This window comes from Dendropsophus ebraccatus, chromosome 5 (genome assembly GCF_027789765.1).
Source record: "Dendropsophus ebraccatus isolate aDenEbr1 chromosome 5, aDenEbr1.pat, whole genome shotgun sequence".
Classification (NCBI taxonomy): Eukaryota; Metazoa; Chordata; class Amphibia; order Anura; family Hylidae; genus Dendropsophus; species Dendropsophus ebraccatus.
The window spans coordinates 50,142,395-50,160,678 of NC_091458.1; the positions used below are offsets into that span (position 1 = coordinate 50,142,395).

Sequence of the window (18,284 nt, forward strand, 5' to 3'; positions counted from 1 at the left end):
ATGTTGAAATCTTCTCGTTATTGCCCTTAGAAAAGTTTAACTTGAATCGGGTTAAGCCAGGCGATGACAAGAAAGAGAAGGAAGAAAGTCGGCGGTACCGCTTCATACCGCAGACTTTTGCCAACTGGCTACAAGCGTTTACAATTCTAGCTGGGGTGATTGGGGAGAAATCACCCGGTGACTGTGTGGGGTTGTTTTGCTACCTGGATGCTATTCATCATGTGTACCGGACTTATGGGGGACAGGCCTGGTTACGCTATGATGAACAGTTCAGGCAACGTAAAGCGGTACGGCCCAATGTGCGGTGGGACCACAAAGATATAGAATTATGGTTGCGGGTTACGGCTCTGGTCAGGGCGGGCCCTAGCTGGTAGTCCTTTCCAGGGACTGCCGGGGGCCTGGGGCAGTCAGGGTACTCGGCAGCGATGCAGAAGGGACTGTGTTTCCTTTTTAATGAAGGAGCATGCAAGTTTGGGGCCAAGTGTAAATTCAAACACGAGTGCTCCACTTGCGTCGGATGGCACGGGGCTTCCCGGTGCTTTAAGTCCGGGGTGGGAGCGACACATTTGAAAAGGGGGGTGACACCAGTGCGGCTGGTAGAGATGCAGCCGTTCCTAACTAGGTATCCGGATCGGGAGTCTGGTTTTAGGGAGGGATTTCGGATTCCTTCAACCACATCGGATTTACCGGGTGGAGCGGGGATCCTGAAATCTGTTTTGCAACATCCAGGGGTGGTTTCTGAGAAGTTGGGAAATGAAGTGGCCATGGGGAGGATGTCTGGGCCGTTTCCTTTTTCCCCGGTGGCCAACCTGCTTGTTTCACCCCTGGGGGTGGTTCCTAAGAAGGAACTAGGGAAATTCCGGCTCATCCATCACTTATCGTTCCCGAAAGGGGGGTCGTTGAATGATGGCATTGACCCGGAATTATGTTCCGTAATGTACACCTCTTTTGATGTGGCGGTTCGTTTGGTTCGGGAAGCGGGGCGTGGGGCATTATTAGATAAGACCGACGTGGAATCGGCGTTTCGTTTTCTCCCAGTACATGCTGATAGTTTGCATTTACTGGGCTGTGTTTGGGAGGGTTTTTTTTTATGTTGACCGGTGTTTACCTATGGGATGTTCCATGTCCTGCGCGTATTTTGATGCGTTCGCTGCTTTTTTAGAATGGGTTGTTCGTGAGGTCTCCGGGATGTCATCTGTCATCAATTACCTGGATGACTTCCTGTGTGGGCCGGGCTGGGTCCACAGTCTGTTCGGTTTTGTTACATACTGTTGAGGTGGTGGCGCAGCATTTTGGGGCGCCACTAGCGGCGGACAAAACCGAGGGTCCTACAACGTGCCTACGTTTTTTGGGGATTGAAATAGACATGATGGCCATGGAGTACCGCTTGCCGGCGGGTAAAGTGACAGCCTTGAGAGAGGAGGTAGGGCGAGTGCAGAGGCTGAGGAAGATCAGGCTGAGAGACTTGCAATCTTTGGTGGGCAAATTAAACTTTGCCTGCAGGATTATGCCCATGGGACGTATTTTTAGCCGTAGGGTGGCACGGGCAACAACTGGGGTGTTACGTCCCCATCATTTTATTCGGCTGCGGGGGGAGTTGTGGGCGGATCTAGAGGTTTAGGTGTCCTTTCTAGCGGAGTGGCGGCGCATGACTACGAGTTGTATACCGACGCGGCTGGGGCGGACGGCTTTGGCATATATTGTCAGGGGGACTGGTGTGTGGGGCGCTGGTCCGAGGATTGGAGGGCCAGAGGCTTGGTGCAGACCCTAGCGTTACTCGAACTGTTTCCCATAGTGGTAGCACTTTCCATTTGGGGAAACAGGTTCAGTAACTGCAGGATCCGGTTCCACTGCGACAATTTAGGGGTAGTCCAGGCGATCTCTCACGTCCTCGCCGCCGGTAGTACTCCTGTTGCAGCATCTAGTTTTACGTTGCTTGTCCTTGAACATCACTGTGTCTGCTGTGCATGTGCCGGGTGTTCGCAATGAGATCGCTGACTCCCTTTCTCGTTCGCAGTGGGACCATTTCCGGCAGTTGGTGCCTGGGGCGAAGGCGGAAGCGGAGAAGTTTCCGGAGGAGTCATGGCAGCTGCCGTTCGGGCGGTGAACTCTCTCCTGGGGGCGTCACTGGCACGGGGGACAAGAGTGGCCTATGAACGGGCCTGGTTGCAATGGGAAGAATGGTGTGCCTGGATGGGTAATGTGCCGGGGGACGAGATGTGTTTCTTGCTTTTGCTGGGCCACTGCTGGGAGGAGGGGTGGTAGGTTCCCATGGTGAATAGTCTGGTGGCGGGGGTGGCCTTTGGGTGCAGAGCAAGGGGTCAGGGGGACGTGACCAAGGCCTTTTTAGTCAGGAAGGCCTTAGTGGGGTTCCAGAGGGGATGGTGTACCCGAGATACCCGGCAGCCGGTTTCTTTTCACTTGCTGTCATCCTTGGGGCTTTGTTTGGGGGTGGTATGTTCGTCTGACTTCGAAGCATGCCTTTTCCGCCTGGCTTTCTCCCTGGCATTTTTTGGTGCGTTGCGGGTGGGGAAGTTGATCAGTCCGTCGGTTTCGGCCCCAGGGGGTTTGCAGTGGGAGCATGTGTTTCTGGGGCAGGACAGGGTGGAGTTCTTGCTGCAGTTCTCTAAAACTGACCAGGCTGGAGTGGGGAGGAAGGTAGTTTTGTTTTCATTCCCTGGGTTTGCTGTCTGCCCTGTTAGTTGTTTGGCTGCTTACCGGGGGCGAGTTCAGTGGGGGAACGGCCCTTTGCTTAGGCATTGGGATGGGTCTTTTCTCTCACGGTACCAGTTCCTGGCGGTGTTCAGGTCCTGTTTGCGGGAATGCTGCCCGAGTGGGATTGGGGGATAAGACAGTTATGAGAATTGGGCGATGGGAGTCGGTCCGGTTCCGCTCCTATGTATGTCCCCATTTGCTGTGATTGTGTGGTTTTGGGGTGGGGCGGTGTGTTGGGGGTCTGTGTGTTTTTACTTTACATGTTTGCTTATGATGTCATTTTGTGTTTCAGGGGACCGCCCATGCCTGGTGTGGATCTTAGGCCACTCGTTCGTATTCTGGGGGGCCTTGAGGGCTGCAGTTCGTCCAGAGAGCAGACAGCTGGGATTCCCATGTGAAGAGGCGGTGGTGAGATGGTTGGGACTGCGAGGCATGGCTTGGGGTAGGGTCCTGTCTGAGGTTCACAAATTTGCTCGCTGGGATCACGAGCCCGACGTGTTGGTCCTGCATGTCGGCGGAAATGATTTAGGGGCTCGCCCCTTTCCGTGAGCTTATACGGGACATTAAATTCGAGATTGTGGTCACTGTTTCCCCGTTTAGTCACAGTATGGTCCGATATCGCCCTGAGACAGCATTGGAAGGATGCCCGGTCTGTCGCACGGCTTAACAAAGTGAGAAAAGTTAACTGGGCGGTGGGTAGATTTTTGGCCAGAAACAGGGCAGTGGTGCTGCGCCATCCCGACTTGGAGGCCGGGGTGGGTGGATTTTGGAGGAAACACGGCGTACACCTGAACGCCGTGAGGACCTCTGGTGTTTGTCCTTGTAGGAGGGGATTTCTGTTGCTCTCAGGGTGTGGAGGGAGGCCAACACCTACAGTGTCAGGGGTTGGCGTTTGTGGCAGTGGAGGGTCCTCGGAGTCGGGTGGCAGTTACGTTTTTTTCCAGAGGCAGGGGGGAACCAAATCGAAGGTTCTGGACCCCCTTAGTGGTTAATGGTGGCTTAAGGGTGGATTAATGTTCAGTGGACTGGCGTTCTAGAAACATATACCCTCGTGGAAGGATAAGGTATCTTTTGGTAATGTGAAATAGCGAGGGGAGGACACACACACCTATTTAATGTTTGGTGCCCGCGAGCCATGGGGTAGTCGGCTGGGGTAAAAGCGGGTGTGTGCTGGTTAACACGGATCGCCAGTATTAAAACATTTCAGGCTTTGAGGACCTTTCCATCTGGGGTGTAGGAGTTGTATGCTATTACACTGGTATGTTTAATGTTAAATAAAAGGCTGCTGTGGCCATTTTCATCCGAATTATGGTGTTGTGTCTTTATTGGGGATGGGGGAAAGGGGGAAATAGGGTGTGTGGTCATAGTAAGCCCGAGGTCAACAATACCCCCAGTCAAGTAAGGTCGGAGAAACTAGGGGGCAACACACCCATAAGGGAAGGCCTCCATGACTGGGGTTTGGTTGCTAGGGCCCTGGGAGGTAACTCAGGGAGGTAAGGGGTTAATGGCTGGACGGGGTGGGAAGACCAGGGTCAGGAGTTAATTGATTGGTGGGGGTGGAGGGGGGTGGGAGACATGGGGGGTTGGGGTATATAACCTGAGGGAAAGGGGGGCTGGTACCTTTTGCCTGTCTGACAGCAGAGGAATCTCCCGCCCTCCCATCCTTGTTTTCGGCTTACAGGATACTTGGGCTGGGTGGGTCACGGCTTCGTCATGGCAGCTTGGTAATGCAGGGTCCTCGGAGTCGGGTGGCAGTTACGTTTTTTTCCAGAGGCAGGGGGGGAACCAAATAGAAGGTTCTGGACCCCTTAGTGGTTAATGGTGGCTTAAGGGTAGATTAATGTTCAGTGGACTGGCGTTCTAGAAACATATACCCTCGTGGAAGGATAAGGTACCTTTTGGTAATGGTGAAATAGCGAGGGGAGGACTCACACACCTATTTAATGTTTGGTGCCCGCGAGCCATGGGGTAGTTGGCTGGGGGTAAAAGCGGGTGTGTGCTGGTTAACACGGATCGGGGTTTAGGACTTGTATTCTATTACACTGGTATGTTTAATGTTATATAAAAGGCTGCTGTGGCCATTTTCATCTGCATTATGGTGTTGTGTCTTTATTGGGGATGGGGGGAAAGGGGGAAAGGGGGAAATAGGGGGTGTGGTCATAGTAAGCCCGAGGTCAACAATACCCCCAGTCATGAAGATTTCCTGATGTCCATTCCACAATAAAATAGGTATTTCCATCTGATGAAGTCATCCCCATCATAAGCTGAGACCCCCAGCACTGTCAGGAATGGGGACAAATGTCTCTCCAGAAGTAATGGTGCACACTGCGTGTGTGAGAGTTTTTGTAGCTTTTTTTATTCATACATATTAAGGCTTTGTTTCCACAACATCTTGTTGGCCGTTTAATTCCAAATAATAGCCGTTATTTCAAATTGTACAAATGATCCCCATTATTATGACATACTGGCTGTTATTTGGACTCTAACAGCCAAAAAGACGTTGTGGAAACAAAGCCTTAACTTGCATTTGTTTCTGGTGTTTTTGATATGTTAGAGAGAAACCTTTGTGACAATGACAGGACAAAAAAAACACCACAAGTAAGTATGCTACATAATTAAAAAAAAAATGTGCGATTGATATTTTCTATACATCTTTCCATACTTTTTGCATAATTTTGGCTATTGGGGAATAAAACACAATTCCTTATAGATTGTTTATATTGCTACTACTGCTTTAAGTGGTGAGAAATATCCTACAGCAGAGTAAGACAGCCATGGGCTATGCCAATTCTCAAGGGGCCTTCCTCTCCAGCTGTCAGCGAGACTTGTGACAGTATTCTATCTTAAAGGGCAGTAGAGAGGGAAGTCAAATTTCCTTCAGCCCTGCAACTTCTAAGAACAAGCTTGCCCCCATGATAGTATCGTACAATAGCAGTAACAATAACATTACTAGGAAATTGCTGGTTAATCAGTTTCGTACATCCCTAGATCACTATAACTTATTTAACACCTATTTTATTTATCTGGGAACATCTTATCTGATGTTCCCACTATAGTTTTTTAGCGTGAAATTATGTTCATGATGGTTATTGGTGATTATGATGAATAGACATAATTTCACGCTAAAATCCTGTAGTGGGATCATAGCCTAAAGGTGACCATGCACATAAAAAAGCTGTTTCATCCATCTCCAATATAAAAATGTGCACAACTTGGCTGAACATACAAGTTTATTTTGGGAGAGAGAAGATAATAAGCTGCTCGCAGACAATTATCTCTGGTCAGAATGAAGCTGGGGGCTACACATCAACTTCGGTCACATGACATCAAGTTTCAACCAAGTCATGCAACCAGAATTCACCGTATAGCCCTAGCCCAATGTGTGAAGAGTTTAGAGACACCACTATACAATATATCATTGGCTGTTCCTATTAAATTGGCATTTTCGACTGACCAAAATGCTATAAATAAACCAGACATCAGTCAGCACCTCAATGCAGCAAAAATGTGGATGATGATAGTAAGTTCAGATTTATATTGGCAGCTATAGGACCCTCCATATGCCTATGGTGCCTCCGTAAGACTCTGTGTTATAAAAATATTTCAGTAATACAGCATCTGATGGATCGTGGTACGATTTTTATTTCTGTTGGATTTACATAGAATCTTGCAAAAAACTTCTTATGAAAGTGTACAGAGATACGGTAGGCCCCATAGACTGTTTCAAGGGTTGTATCTAGGCAATTTAGAGGTATGGATTCCTACTAGTAGTACTAGTACTAGTATAATGAGGATTAGTGTCTGCAATATAACAATCCCATACAGTAGGTCAGTGTTTTCTCATGCACATAAAACAACATGTTTTAATGTATTTGACCTAAAATAGACTAAGATTATATCCATTAATAACATATGTCTGAAGGGATTATGTTCAGAATTTTTTTCGCATTGCTTTGTGCTGTCTTTATTGATTGGACAAGATCCTTTGGCCTACTAAACTGAACAATTTTTTAGTTTGATGGCATGGGTATATTCTATCCTGATCATGCTCCGCATTATTAAAGCCTATACCAGGTGAGACCCTTTATTATGTGACCATAGTCCTACATAAAGTCCATACATTGGTGCATTCGGTGTAGATCTGATTACATTTATAACATATACAGTCATCAAAATGCTTCGTTTTATAAATGTGCCCCGATTGGTTTTATTTCTTTCTTTCCCCATACAACAGCGAAAAACTGCAATGTTACAAAAACACACAAAACTAATGAAGTCAAGTAAAAGAAAAGCTCTGTTACAGCAATCCTAAATGGTGCAAAATTGGTGCTTTTATTCACTAAAACATGCGCCAGGTAACTTAAGAAGGGTCCAATATAAAAAAAATGTCCCCTCCGACTACCAGGCATGATCCTTGATCACAGGTTTCTTATATATGTGATGGCCTTTGATTAGAATAAATTAAGGGTTCCTTATCCTGTCTGCCTAATAGGAATGAACCATCCACAAAAGCTCACCACACATGGCCGTACTATGGAATAAGGACGGAATCAGGAAAGTCTCCAAATAAATACATGGAGCTGATATACGGCCGTGTGCCTGAGCCCTAGAGAAAACTAATGGTAATAATGCCTCCATGTGAGGGTCTACCGATATCCATATACATTACACGCATATAAACGACTCTGTAACCTTAGTATATAAATAGAGTACTACACAAGGATTATGATAAAGAGGTCGGTATATACTTTGTGAGGCAGCCAGCTGATAGATGCAGGCAGCGTGTTATTATGTCCGTCACAATGGAACAAATAAGGAAAGATTGTAGACAGAGGGCAGCTGCCCTGTCTACAAGTCAGAGCTGAGACGTTAGAGATAGGGGGTCTAAGGAGAAAACTGTAGCGTACAGTACCTGCACAGGACTGGAGGAGCAACAGGAGCAGCTGAGACTGGGAGGCAGAGCATTAAAAAGCCTTATTCATCCATTTAGGTTTTTGTTCCTCAGCTTTCGTCTGCGATTCCTTCTTCCAGCTGGAAGTTTCTTTCAGTGCCTGCTCATGGTTTTCATTATAACTATGCACACCCTCGTCATGGCTTTTTAATGTCTTTAGTTTCCTCTCTCTAAAAACAGTTCTTTTTTTCTGGCTACCAATCCCAGCACTTCCTGTTGGTCTTTTTTTTTGTTAAATACAGGATGCAACACATGACACAGTTCCCTTTTCAGAGTCCAGCCACCGATGTGAAAGCTCAAACTAAATGGATTAATGAGAAGTGACTAAGAGGTCCTGGAGCTGCCATCTATCCACATGATGAAATGATCTGCATTGTATGTGGCGGGTCTATGCCTCTAGCTCTTCTAGATCAAATTTGACATTTTTAAGGCAACTGCCCGATGCTTTTATGAAATGGTAACATTTTGGATTTAGCTATTTTATTACTATTTGGTGTCTACAGTATCACTGCACCCTTAAAGGGGTATTTCAATGTTAGTTTGTTTTTTAAATATAAATACTGCTAGGGCTGTGTTAGCCCCCGCAGCTTCTACGGGTCACCTGATACCTCTGACTTCTGTCTGCTTCCGAGATTCTGCTGCCAATCACTGCAGAACTGTCCCATCTCAATTAGTGATTGGCTGACCAGGCAGGTCCCGCAGGTCTCAGAGGCAGGGAAAAACCTGGAGAGCAGGGTAGAATGGGAGCTAGGGAGAACCAACGGGAAGTGTAGTTTTTAAAATATTTTCTTGACCCAACAGTATGTATTTTTTTGTAAAAAGCCAGATAACAATTGTTTAAATAAAGCTTTCTAATATGTGTCAAAGAATAATTCCTCGTACTGTTAATACTAGAATTACTTGAAATGCACTTTTTTATGTGTTTCTTAACTGCATCAGGTACTGGAAGCAGTTTTTTTGATTCTCTAAAATATTTTAATAATAGGTATTTTAGGCAATCCAAAGCATATGCATTTTCTCCTGCAGTTGAGAAACGCATAAAAAAAACTTAGAATACAGCTCGTGGAGGAATTTATATCATCTGAGTGTAAGCAGCTACATCACATATATGTATGTATATATGTAGGACCCATAACTATAGATGTGTCAGATAACATAATAATCATGGGGACAGACAGTACAATAAGGCCCCTCATCAAAAAAATAAGTTTTTGCGTTTGAGTACTACAGAGAAAACCCACTGAAAAAAAATTGTTTTTTAGATTGTGCTTGATAAGCAGCAGTTGAAAAAACATGATTTAACGCTAGTCTTTATTCTAAACAATCCGACACATCTGGTAATAGTGACCAAAAGACCTATACAATTTACAGTACCTTTCACCTCATTTCTTTAACAATGACAAGTAAATTGAGAGCCACCTTGTTGCTTTAGCTTGAAGCACCCTGAGCTGTCCAAACTTACTGGAATCATATTATGCTTCTTCAGTTGAATAATTATTAAAATACCAAATCATGGGAACTGACTTTGAAAACTTATGGCTATTCTCATGGAAATTGCCATAAAAACACTATGGACCCAGATTTGGCTTGGTCCTAAAAGAAAGGGCAAAGACCAAGGAATTTTTCAGTTTTTACCTTAAAATTTGAAAGGGGTCAGAGTTTCAAAGTAGTCTTCTATAGCAACCGCTGACTACAAGCAGTTAGGTATTTCCAAAGTGAGGTACCAAAAGTAATAGAAAATCCTGCGTCTGAGCAGACAGCAATCAGAGCATAAAAAATAACACGAGTAGCCATCTGAGGGTCTGAGTGTTTAGACCCGTACCAATCGGGAGATAGAGCTGGGAGAAGATGCGCTGCAGCACGTCCTCTCCCGGCTCTAAGTCAGGTGATCAGTCGGACTTACAGTGGAGCTCTATGGAGCCCGACTTATCATGTGACTCGGAGCTGGGAGAGGATGCACTTCAGCGCGTCTTCCCCCGGCTCTATCTCCTGATATGGCATGGGTCTGAACACTCAGACCCGGACCGATCAAAAATTTTGACATGTCTCTATGACATGTCAAAAGTTTTCTGAAGTGACAGTGACACTTTAAAAAACTACAGATGGATATATGAAAGGTACCAAATGTCTCCTTGTCTGAACAGCTAACAGTGTAAGCAGGGTGGAATGTAAATTGCAGCTGATAGATTCACTTTAGGATAGCAACATCAACCAGTACTATTGTCTGACCAGGCAGAGTGACCAGAAACTCTGGAGCATTGGCTCAATTAAAGGCGGCCTATCGCTCCAGAGTGACAGATGGCGGGAAATTTAAATAGGCAGCTCTTAGCTGCCCATTATTGTCTTATGTATCATCAGAGTTTCCCTTTATCCTGTGTTTTCTGGCTTCTGTTTGTTCTTCTATGTCGCTGGATCTCGGCCTTGTATTGTGTTACTGTATGTGTATAACTCTGGCTTGTTCTTTGATTTTTGTATTTGGCTCTGATTTGGTTTCTGATGTCACTCTTTTGGTTTTTGACCCTTGGCTTCTTACTTGGACTGCTCTGGTTTTTGTGTTTTGGCTTATCCTTGCTTGGCCGGTTTCTGACCCGGACTGTTGACCATTCTATCCTTGACTGGCCTGTATTTAGTATAAGGGAAAGTTTACAATTCGATTACATACGTAACAAGCCTACCTATTGTTGTTATGGATCTGGTGCTGCCGTCATGTACAGTGGAATTATGCCAAGAACCCTGGTTCTTCACTACACTGGGTGAACTCCCAAGTCATTAACCATAGCATGGTCACTATGACAGCTGCCTATGTGGGTACAGTGTGGTATAGAAGGATGTAGCAAAAACAGGTGTGGTTCACCACTATGGTGGTCGACCAGTCACTTGCTAGATGGTACTATGTGACGCCACTACTGTGGTGGTTGGTCAGAGTATAGCTTAGCCAGATGGTAGGTTGTCGTGATGCATGTGCAGGTTGGGCACACAGGTATGAAGGCACACCAGCTTTTAGTTTAGGGAGGCTGGCTATACCCTTTCCCCTGTGGTCGGTGACCTGCCGGGCTGTGAGGGGGTCCCTTGGGCGCTTATCATGGTGGTCCGAAGTGGAGTTGTGACTCACCCAGACTATTGGTACCGCCACCCACAGAAAGGAGAGATGACCCAAGGAAGGTGCAATTACCGTGTCGGCGTTAGAGTAATAATCACCGAGTCCTGTTACCATAAATAAACTCTTCTTTATTTCACTTCACATCAGAAAAACCTAATACAATAGTAGACAATAGACTTGTGACTTGACAATAGACTTGTGACTTGACTAACAGGATCTGTGCTGAGAGCTTGAAAGGTAGTACAGCCATGCTGGCTTGGTTGTGTGCTGAGAAGTAGAGTAAGTACAAAGAAGCGGAGAGGAGTAGGTCGTGAGAGTCCCAACCCAAGTAGTAATGTGCTCTGCCAGAACTTTAGTAGTAGAAGTACAATACTTGAGAGTAGAGAGAATACTTGTAACCGTGTTTTGACTTCTGTCTTGATACCACCTATTGCCCTACAGTGTCGGGTGACCCATCCTCCTAGGGTGACACAAGCCCCAGACCTTGTTACCTGAGTTCAGCAGAGTGGTCAGGATTTTCTAGTTACACCCAAGCTGCGAGATAGAGTATGTAAGCTTTTAGCAACTTTGCTCTATCCGTATCAGTTCCTATTGCTTCAGGATATTGTTCTGCACCTTTAGATACGTTCACGGCATGAGTTGGGATGATCTCTGACTTGAGCCCTCGGTGACTGTTTAGCACTGCATAGTGAGTAGAAGTGCTGCCTTCAAGGAACTAGTGTCTGTGCTTCCCATGTGTGTCTGTCAACTACCTCACTCCAGTCTAGACTACACTGGACTTCCCCAGAGAGGGAACCTGGCAGAGCCAGGCTTCTGGCTAAACTCTGCAGGAGAATCTGGTTTGTGCATCTTGCCTCAATGAAAACCAGGAAAAGACTAACTAGTGTGTTAGTGTGACAACTTCCTACAGCGTATGTAATACCTCCTGTGAGTGATGGAGAAGAGAGTGCAAAAGAAGAAGGAGAATATACATAGGTGGAGAAGAGAAAAGAGCTCTAATTGGTGCACAAATCACAAACAACAACTACAGCTGTGCAATATTTAGATACAAGGTATACATACTAGCCACATCTATTGACAAAACTTCATTACCACTTTTACTTAGAGTACAGGCTTTTGCGAGGGGTGTATAAACTAGTAACACACGTGGTGGGCACACAGGGAGTAGGACAGGGCTGGCTAAATATTCGTGCAGGTAAGGGAGACGGAAAACAGTTCAGGGCAGGTGGAGTACTGTCAAAGTTGGGTCACAATTTTAATCTGGGCAGATAGCGAGCAGCAGACTTTGCAGATCACTGTAACAATACAACCTTATTGCTCTGTCAGTGTGGGGATTGGTAGAGGAAAGTAATGTACAGCACATGTTGGCTCTTTCTAAGGATGCAGCAGCAGAGTGTCAGGTACAGGAAGCCTGTGACTTCCAAGAAAACAGAGAAATCAGCTGTTTCAAATCCATTGTGCTAGTGTAGAGAGGCAGAATATCCATATATAAACTCTTACTTTCCAAATACTTCTGAATCCAACTACATATAAAAAATGCAAAAACTGATTAATATGTAACCGAAACATGTAAGCTAAAGGAGAATCAGGCTTTGCTTGATTCCACCGTGATGTCTTTGGTCAGCTATCTTAATACCAACTTTCATTAAATTTTTGTATGATCTCATCTTTGTATTGACTAAGTGTCTCTAGATTCTCCTCTTAGAAAACAATAGTGAATTAGTTAACCTATGACTTAACAAAAGGCGCCCAAAAGACGATGCCAGTATGGTGTGAAGTAAATATCAGAATCCATATAGGGCATTGGGGTTGTCGTATATCATGTGTACTGGCATATTTACAAGTTATATTGGAGACATGCAGAGACAGAAAAAAAATGTTATAGAGTGGCTAATAATATGCGTTAAAACAGCAAATAATATACACTAATCATATACAGTCATGGCCAAAAGTTTTGAGAATAATACAAATATAAATTTTTACAAAGTCTACTGCTTCAGTTTTTAAAATGGCAATTTGCATATACTCCAGAATGCTATAATGAGTGATCAGCTTAACAGCAGTTACTTGCAAAGTCAATATTTGCCTAGAAAATGAACTTTATCCCCCAAAACACTGCCTTAAAAGGACCAGCTAACATTGTTTCAGTGATTGCTCCAATAACACAGGTGTGGGTGTTGATGAGGACAGGGCTGGAGATCAATCTGTCATGATTAAGTTTGAATGACACCACTGGACACTTTAAAAGGAGGCTGGTGCTTGGCATCATTGTTTCTCGTCTGTTAACCATGGTTATCTCTAAAGAAACACATGCAATCATCATTGCACTGCACAAAAATGGCCTAACAGGGAGGAGTATTGCAGCTAGAAAGATTGCACCTCAGTCAACAATCTATCGCATCATCAAGAACTTCAAGGAGAGAGGTTCCATTGTTGCCAAAAAGGCTCCAAGGCGCCCAAGAAAGACCAGCAAGCGCCATTACCGTCTCTTAAAAGTGTTTCAGCTGCGGTATCAGGCTACCAGCAGTGCAGAGCTTGCTCAGGAATGGCAGCAGGCAGGTGTGAGGGCATCTGCATGCACTGTGAGGCGGAGACAGCTTATTCAGAGAAGACGAGGTGAGCGCTACCACCAGTCTTGCCTCATGCCAACTGTAAAGCATCCTGAAACCATCCATGTGTGGGGTTGCTTCTCAGCCAAGGGAATCGGCTCTCTTACAGTCTTGCCTAAAAACACAGCCATGAATAAAGAATGGTACCAGAATGTCCTCCAAGAGCAACTTCTCCCAACCGTCCAAGAGCAGTTTGGCGATCAACAATACTTTTTCCAGCATGATGGAGCACCTTGCCATAAAGCAAAGGTGATAACTAAATGGCTCAGGCAACAAAACATAGAGATTTTGGGTCCATGGCCTTGAAACTCCCCAGTTCTTAATCCCATTGAGAACTTGTGGTCAATCATCAAGAGACGGGTGGACAAACAAAAACCAACAAATTCTGACAAAATGGAAGAATTGATTGTGCAAGAATGGACTGCTATCAGTCAGGATTTGGTCCAGAAGTTGATTGAGAGCATGCCAGGGAGAATTGCAGAGGTCCTGAAGAAGAAGGGTCAACACTGCAAATATTGACTTGCTGCATTAACTCATTCTGTCAGTAAAAGCTTTTGTTACTCATAATATGATTGCAATTATATTTCTGTATGTGATAAAAACATCTGACAAACACACATAAAAACCAGAGGGCAGTAGATCATGTGAAAATATAATATTTGTGTCATTCTCATAACTTTTGGCCATGACTGTACACTGTACGAGGTTGGAAAAAAACATTGTAAGGCCATGTTCACAAAACACATGACACTGGTCGTTCTGTGACCCGGCCGTGTCACAGAACAGCTGGTGTCAGTGAGGTTTATCGGAATAAAATTAATTTCTATTGAATTGGGATGCGGGATCATCCGTGTGCCCGCATGGAAAGTGTGCACTGTCAGGGTTGTGTGTCTGCTATTCAATAAATAGCGGCCGCACAAAACTGACATGTCAGTTTTCATTGTGGTCACTAGGGATCCCAGCCAGAGCTTATACTAAGTGTATACACTCCGGCAGTGATTCCATAACCTGCAGCACAATGTAAATGTTCTATTAATCACGGCTGTTGTTGCAATCCAACAAGAGTGGGGGCCAAATTCTTTGTAACCAAGTTGTATGTGGTCTGGTGTGCGTCTTAACTCCTTAGTGACTGTACAGACATGTTATTACAATGATGACTAAGAGGCTTTGGGCTGGGCCGCCACCCTTTATGGCTGTGACCCATCTGTTAGATGAACATACTGACCTATGTAAGGACCACATATTATAGGAACAAGTCTGCTCTCAAAGTAGCCCAGATGGCAAAAAAAATTATTGTGCTATTTGGCTAATAGGAACGATGGAAGAATTCAAGGTTATCCCCACTCAGCAGTGACTGGTCAATGTATATACAGCAGCATATTAATCGTAGCTGAGAATCCACTGTATTCTCTATTTCTTCAATATGGTTTGTGTCATTCAGGGTTATAGGAAAGTGGCCCTGTCCTTGTAATAGGCAGCTCTTACACTAAGCAAAATGGCAGACTCACTTTATAGGCTAATAGATGGGTTCCTCCATTGTGGTTTCTACCATTTATCTCTAGCAGTCAGAGGCTACAAAGTGCATCTTTATCTAAGGAGGGTGCAGGACACCCATATATCTCACAGACAGCTCATTTCTTTCAGTGGAATGTATGTAATTCTTCATTTTCCCTTGCAGCCAGGTTCTTCTACAGATTGCAGCTCATTGTTGGGCATCAAGGGCAACCTGTGCTTAGCTGATTTTCAGGCCACCCTTTAAGCAAAACAGGAATGTAAAAAGTCAGTCCCTTTGAATTTGGCCACCTGTTAGATTCCCCAATAAATATGTATCTGCGCTTGTTTACATTAGTGATTGCGACGTGTAATATGGCCCTAAGTGCAATTTTCTCTAAACTCTCTGTCAGCTCTTTAGGGGGAACAGTATCAAAGGCTTTGTTGAAGTCCGGATAGGCGATATCCACAGCACCACCTTCATCCTGCACTTTTGTGACATAGTAAAAGAAATCAGCGAGATTAGTTTGACATGATCGGCCTGCAGTAAAGCCATGCTGGTTTGGGGGAATCAGATCATTGGTTTTGACCAATTATTATTTTTTAGAAGATATGCACAAGCCTAAAGGACAGAAATGGCTGCACATCGCACCCATAGTTGAAACGAAAGCCTGTTCAGCTACATTAAAAACCAACATCAGAAGTTAGTATATAATTTGATCAAACCATATTGCCTCATGTACCACGTGCAGGTCTCTGATACACATGAGTCCCTAACCAAACAACACTGTGCCGGTCAGTGAACACCAACCCCACAAAGCGTGTGCAAGCAGAAAAGGGGGGCCAAGGAATGGCCCTGCAACCCCAATGTCACAGGACCAGACCCCAAGGGCCCCCCCAAACCCCGCCGGCGGAGAAAGTGGCCACCAAGCAACACAAGTGTGAACAAGCTGTTACCTCTCACTATTGCTCCTGCAGGTAGAATTGGAGAAAAGAGGAGGTACTTACCAAATGTTCACAGGTGCTTATTGCTAATTTGGATCACATGGGTCTTAGGAGTGCTAGCCACAATGAAAAAAGGGACTGAATACATGAAATATGCACAAGCCTAAAGGACAGAAATGGCTGCACATATCACCCATGGTTGATACGAAAGCTTGTTCAGCTACATTAAAAACCAACATCATAAGTTAGTATATCATTTAAACAAACCATATTGCCTCATGTACCACGTGCAGCTCTCTGATACACATGAGTCCCTAACCAAACAGCACTGTGCCAGTCAGTGAACGCCAACCCTGCAAAGCATGCGCAAGTAGAAAAGGGGGGCCACGGAATGGCCCTACAACCCCAATGTCACAGGACCAAACCCCAAGGGCCTGCCCCAAACCCCGCAGGTGGAGAAAGCGGCCACCAAGCAACACAAGTGTGAACAAGCTGTTACCTCTCACCATTGCTCCTGCAAGTAGAATGGGAGAAAAGAGGAGGTACTTACCATATGTACACAGGTGCTTCCTGCTTATTTGGATCACATGGGTCTTACAAAGGAGGAGTGCTAGTCACAATGAAAAAAGGGACAGAATACATAAAATATGCACAAGCCTAAAGGACAAAAATGGCTGCACATCACACCCATGGTTGACACAAAAGCTTGTTCAGCTACATTAAAAACAAACATCCGTATTTTACTTTTCTCCCTTATCTGAGTGGCTAGCACTCCTCCTGGTAAGACCCATTTGACCCCAATTAGCAGGAGGCACCTGTGCACACATGGTAAGTACCTCCTAGTTCTCCTATTCTTCCTGCAGGAGCAATGGTGAGAGGTAACAGCTTGTTCGAACTCGTGTTGCTTGGTGGCCGCTTTCTCCACCTGCGGGGTTTGGGGCAGGCCCTTGGGGTTTGGTCCTGTGACATTGGGGTTGCAGGGCCATTCCGTGGCCCTCCTTTTCTGCTTGCGCATGCTTTGCGGGGTTGGCGTTCACTGTGCAGTGGTGAGCAGTAAGACCTTGTTCACACTTGTGTTGCTTGGTGGCCGCTTTCTCCGCCCTGCTGGGTTTGGGGGGGGGGGCCTTGGGGTTTGGTCCTGTGACAGTGGGGTTGCAGGGCCATTCCAAGGCCTCCCTTCCCTGCTTGCACTCACTTTGCGTGGTTGACGGTCGCTGACCGACACAGTGTTGATTTAGTTTGGGACTCATGTGGGCCAGGGGACCTGCACGTCATAGATGAGGCAATATGGTTTGATCAAATTATATACCAACATCCTGGCGTTGGTTTTTAAATGTAGCCGAGAGGCATTAGTGTCAGCCATAGATATGAGGTGCAGCAGCTCCTTGCTCTCCATGTCTGTATTTTTTAGAAGATATTTCATCATTTTTACTACTACTGGCCTGAAGTTACTGGGCTCTTCTCTACTACCCTTGTTGTGGATGGGTATAACTATGGCTGTTCTCCAATCAGGAACACCTCCTACTAGGAGGGATTGGTTATTCAGATCAATCGGGGGGAGCAATCACAGATCTGAGTTCTTTAAAGAGTAGTCTGACACTGGGAAATTTCCCCCCAAAAACTTATAACTTTGTAATGGCCTTGCGTTAGCTTCAGAATTAGCAATTTCATCCACCCTTGCTTGCCACACCGTCTCTGCATTTCTCTCTCCCGACACCATTTCGTGACAATGCATCACAAAATGTATGCAATTCAGGAGGCAGGGTTTACTCCGATTTCTCTCTCTGTTCGTCAATAGTCCTATGTGGAATGTGACGTTCGCTGGTTGGCTTCTATTTGCTGATGCAGTTAACACCTTCACTGACTACAGTGCCCAATGAGCTTCATCAACAGAAGCATGCACAACAGGGATGCAAAGATTCAGTATCTCCCTACGATGCCAGTGCTGTGTGCACAGTGCTGGCATAGCCAATAAACATATACATATACAGTATATGTGTGTGTAGCAGTGTAACTGTGCATGTGCGGCTGGGGGAGAGGTCACTGACTTGATTTGTAGTATGGGCGGTGAGATAGGCAAGTCTACTGGAGAGCTGAATGGTGCTAGGCATCACAGGAGGGGGAGGAAGTTGTCATAGCGTGTCAGGCTCCCAAAGTGGAGAGCAAGATGACAGCTGGAATGAAGGTCTATGTGGTCCGTGGAACAGTGTGATTTTAGCATAGGGATTAAATGTGGGGTCTGATGAGAGCATACAGATACTTTTTGTCTATTTTTTTTATTTTCGCTAGCATCAAATACCCCTTTAAGAACTCTGGAGTGAATACCATCTAGACCCATCATAACCACTACATACCGTATGTGCCACTAGTATACCCACTACATACCGTATGTGCCACTAACATACCCACTACATACTGCATGTGCCACTAGTATACACACTACATACCGTATGTGCCACTAACATACCCACTA

General features: G+C 45.3%; 1 protein-coding gene across 2 annotated transcripts in view; it reads right to left on the reverse strand.

Moving 5' to 3' along the window:
• Positions 1-7,886, reverse strand: part of ACVRL1 (activin A receptor like type 1) — a 68,359-nt gene extending 60,473 nt beyond the window's left edge. For both annotated transcript variants that reach the window (XM_069970141.1, XM_069970140.1), the window contains exon 1: positions 7,628-7,886. The gene's annotated coding sequence lies outside the window, so the exon portion shown is untranslated. The remainder of the gene's footprint in view (positions 1-7,627) is intronic.
• Between the last annotated feature and the right edge of the window lie 10,398 nt (positions 7,887-18,284).